Raw genomic sequence first — 4,396 nt, forward strand, 5'->3', positions numbered from 1 at the left:
AGCCTCCACACAAAATGTCTAAAAGAAGCAAATACCAGAATTATATAAAAAAAATACTTACATTTCCCTCGTCTTCAGTATTGCCATGGAAAGATGGCACCGACCCCTCTTTCAATAACAACCTTTTAGAGAATCCAGCGTTATATTGGCCCAGGTTGATAAAACAGTCCGATTCAAAGTGGTGGCAGGAACGTTGCCATCATATATGAACTCAATCCATCTCAATCTTGTGTCTTCTGAAGCTGGAGTCACATGAAGACATGTTTGCAGCCGACCACCGATTCATGCTGCTAGTTAGCTAAACCAAGTGTTTCCAAGGCTTGCAAGAATGAAATGGCGGACACCGGTGGACCGATCTTCTATAAAGTGGGAGGGTCCATCTAGGGGAAGGTCGAGTGGTAGTGGGGGAGTGCATAGAGCTATGGGGGAATGTACTAAATGGGCATTTTTCGAGTATAACGTCTTTTTCGGGGGAAATTCCATTGGACGCACTTTAGCACATAGTTTCTGAAATAGAGGAACCACAACAAATCGCGGGAGTGATTTTTTTCCAGAGTTTTTGGGACGGTAGACATGCCAGATACCCAAACTAATGTGTAGAAGCACTACAAAAGTGGAATTTTCATAATATGTCCCCTTTAATAGTTATCACAAATGTTTTTATCGTTGCTATGAGGGTTGCTATGACGCTGCCATGCGGAAGACCAGGTCACAGCCTGCTGTTTAAATCACCGTCCCGGCGTGGTGACCTTCAGTGATCGTGAATGTTATTCACGTTATACAATATTAATATTTGAGGATGGATTACACCTCTAGTGCGAAGGATCCTGTGAGTCTGTTCATACAGAGGCGGGTCCGAGTTCGCCGACGGACTGAGAGCTCGAGCGGACATGACGTGTGGCTCTCGGTCCGTCGTAAAAAAACTTGCAAATATCCGGTCCATTTAACTCAGCTGCGTCATAACAAGGTGCGCTTGGAAGACGGCGGTGTCGTCTTCCTCCTGTCAGGTAAGTAGTTTATTGTTTTTAAAGATCGTTACGATCTAGGTTTACAGTCCGAGTGCTGAGACAGTCCGTCGATACACGCTATGGACGCTATTCATCAGCTGATATTCCATTGTTTAGCTCCTGGCTGTGGCCCCTGGTAGCCCGTGTTACCTGCGACGTGAATAAATTGTTGGTTAAACCAGTTGAAGACGCTTAGCTCATCATTGAGGGACGCTACAATATAAATATAAACATGAACAGATAATGTAATGGTACTATGAAGCTAACAGAAACCACGAATTAGCCCATTAGATAGTTTTACACGATACAGTGCAGGGTGAAAGGCCCACTGTAGGGCCTTCACTTTACAATAATTCTAAGTTTTGAGAGCTTCCATTTTTGGGTTTCTATTTTGTCTGATATCGTTTTCTCAAATTAAGGATGGTTTATGATTTAACTTTGATTTTTGAATGCTTTGGATTAATAAGGAGTGTATTTGTCTACCATTACTCCACAATATCAGATCAATGGTTTAATTTATAGTATGCAATATGACCATAATGTTTTCATGTTAGGGAGTTGTGATTCATTTTATAAAACAATTGCTGTGTTCTGTTTTTTAATCAAGGAGGATCCAAGTGAAGCTACAGGAGTTTCATTAACATCAACGACTTGGACCAAATAGTTTGTTTTGCTTGATGAGGAGAAGAAAGGGCAGACTGGAGAGAAGGAGAAGCTGAGTTGAGGCCACTCCACCATCCACATACACCGAGGAAGATGAGGGAGAGAAATTAAAGATTAAATAGGTTCTTTTAAGTTACATACCAGAAACACCATTTTATATAACATACCAAATAGACATTTTTATTAAATCCCCAAAATACGCTGGTTGAAATACAAGTTCATATCACACTGAAAGAATTTTGATCAATCATGATTCCCTGCTGTGATTGTTCAACTGGGAAAACAACTTTTTCCACAGGAAGGCAAGTAAATTTGATTGGAAGGAATCATACATGCTTACATCAAATGTATGCAGTATTATCATTTGAAATAATTGCTTTTTGTCTTCAGGGTGATGCAATCATATACTTTGATTATTGATGATGTTGTCCTGCACGTGGCTTCTATTGCACTTCTGTCCGTCCTGGGAGAGGGATCCCTCACATGTGGCTCTCTGTGAGGTTTCTACATATTTTTACCCTGTTAAAAGGGTTTTTTGTAGTTTTTCCTTACTCTTGCTGAGGGTTAAGGACAGAGGATGTCACACCCTGTTAAAGCCCTATGAGATGAATTGTAATTTGTGAATATGGGCTATACAAATAAAATTTGATTGATTGATTGATATACTTTTTCAGTGGACATTGCTGGTCTCGTTGAAAACCTCGTACGCTGTAGGTTGGTTCATTATATGTGAGGATCTCAAGACTGCGGCTCTGGGAATGTCACAACAAGCTTTTGTTAGCATGCCTGAACATCGCACAAAAGTCTTAGGCCGGTGAGTATTAAATGGAAGTAATTACCCACTGCTTGCAATATGGTTCCCATATATTTACTTTAATATAGTGTTTGACACTTATGTCTTTTTCTAGCAGATTGTGGAGATATGTGGGGATACCATGCTAAATGCATTACTGGAATAGACTCATGCCAGATTTGAAGTTGAGGGGCTATTTCAGGTGCAGCATTCAGTGTCCTGCGTGCAAACCCCACAAGTTGGCTTTTGCAGTGGATGGGATCTGTAAAATATATGGCTTTAAGAGCCAACGCGCCTGTCGCCTGTCTCACGAAAATTGCCGTCATTGGTTTCAGAAAAGAGCGATGATGTATCGGTCAGGCAGCGTCAGCACGAGACTCCGCCAACTAGTCTGTAAGCAAAGTAGATGAAGGCGTTGAGGTTGCCGTCTGCCATCATTGTTAATTTTGTTTTGACAGACTGTGCAAAGGACCTTGAGAACATCACCACTCTACAGGAAGACACAGTCCAGTCATGGGTGTCAGAAGTTCAGTAGTGGACGACAGGTACTGTGGAAAAAATGTGTGTCATTGTTGCACAATGTACGTTGACTCTGTTTACACAAGGTCAACACAAAAAGGTTTGATTGTAAACTGATATTGGTACGAATTCATGTTATTCTCCTCTTCACAAGGAAAAAACAATCCAAATTACCTGCTGAACGCCATTGATGGACGCTTCTGCTGCTTCGTCAGATTTATTTGTGAAACATTCTGTGACCAAATGTTTAGATAACTTTTTGTAGATTGTAAAAATAGATAACCCATTTATTAAAAAAAAACTACACTAGAATTACCGCACTGCGTTGTATGACTCTGCTAACCAGTGAAGTGTACGTCTACATATTTCTACATATTTTCTCTCGTATAAATGACACTGTGTCTCTTGACAACTGAAACCATAAGGTGAGGTCAGTGTGGCCTTGACCAAAATATATTTGGTTTCACATGGCATAAGCAGAGACATCAACTCAGGAAAAATATTTCTGTAGAAAAGAAAGCCCTGTACGTGTGTATGTATACATATGCACTAGACGTTTTGTTTTTTATCATATATTCTCAGGAAGGACTGATGCATGTACTGAGACGGGACGTGAGGGCCTACTCTGCGTGCTCAGAGTTCAAGCCCAGCAGGCTGCAGCGGGCCTGACATATTCTGGAACAGCAGCACAGTCTTTGGATGACTCCTCTGAAGATGAAAACATGGCGAGGTACTTCTCCACTGATGAAGAACTGTGAGGGCTGTGATTAGCTACACTCTCTTGCTACAAGGCTACTCTTGCTACTCCCTGGCAGCCTTAGGAAGGCATTAGCTTGCTGTTGGGTAGCTGTTAGCTTCAGCATTTTTAGTTTTTAGCGGCCTGTCTGACGTTTATGTTTTTAAAAAAAAATCCGAGGGAACCATCTTCATAATTTAACACTATGGTTTGTTTGTGTTTCCTTCAGTTCTTCTCAAGAGAAGAGGTACAGGTGTGCCTCAGCTCAACAGTCCCTCCTGCAGCCTCCGCTCCTGATGCTCCATCACACCAAGGTGCAGATCTGGATTGACAGACCTTTCTCCAGAGCTGCCCCCTCCCTCTGGAACCCCCCTCTCCAAAACACATTTTGTGGCGTTTTTAAAGTCTTATTTGCATGAGAATTGTTAATCATAACATTTCCAGCGGATGCCTTAATGTAATGTTTGTGCACAATAAATGACATTGATCATAACGTATTTCCTTGCACTTCTACACCATGATATTGGCAGATTAGATGCTGATTACATTAAAGCACTGAATGCTCTGCTTTAAGCAACATAAACACACAATGATCCAATGGATCTGAAGTAGAATGGGCCCATTACATTCTGTAGAGAATGCCTCAGTTATGGAAGTCAGAAAATAACTTTCTTTATC

General features: G+C 41.3%; 1 long non-coding RNA gene across 2 annotated transcripts; it reads left to right on the top strand.

The window, feature by feature from the left end:
- Nucleotides 1-2,343: 2,343 nt before the first annotated feature.
- LOC133962268 (uncharacterized) lies at nt 2,344-4,183 on the top strand. Of its 2 annotated transcripts, XR_009922105.1 has the most exons (4): nt 2,344-2,484; nt 2,922-3,008; nt 3,565-3,736; nt 3,948-4,183. It is a non-coding gene; the product is annotated as an uncharacterized LOC133962268 (long non-coding RNA). The 2 variants fall into 2 exon arrangements; XR_009922106.1 differs by lacking the exon at nt 3,948-4,183 and having other exon boundaries at nt 3,565-3,852.
- The last annotated feature ends 213 nt before the right edge of the window (nt 4,184-4,396 follow it).

This window comes from Platichthys flesus, chromosome 10 (assembly GCF_949316205.1).
Source record: "Platichthys flesus chromosome 10, fPlaFle2.1, whole genome shotgun sequence".
Lineage (NCBI taxonomy): Eukaryota > Metazoa > Chordata > Actinopteri > Pleuronectiformes > Pleuronectidae > Platichthys > Platichthys flesus.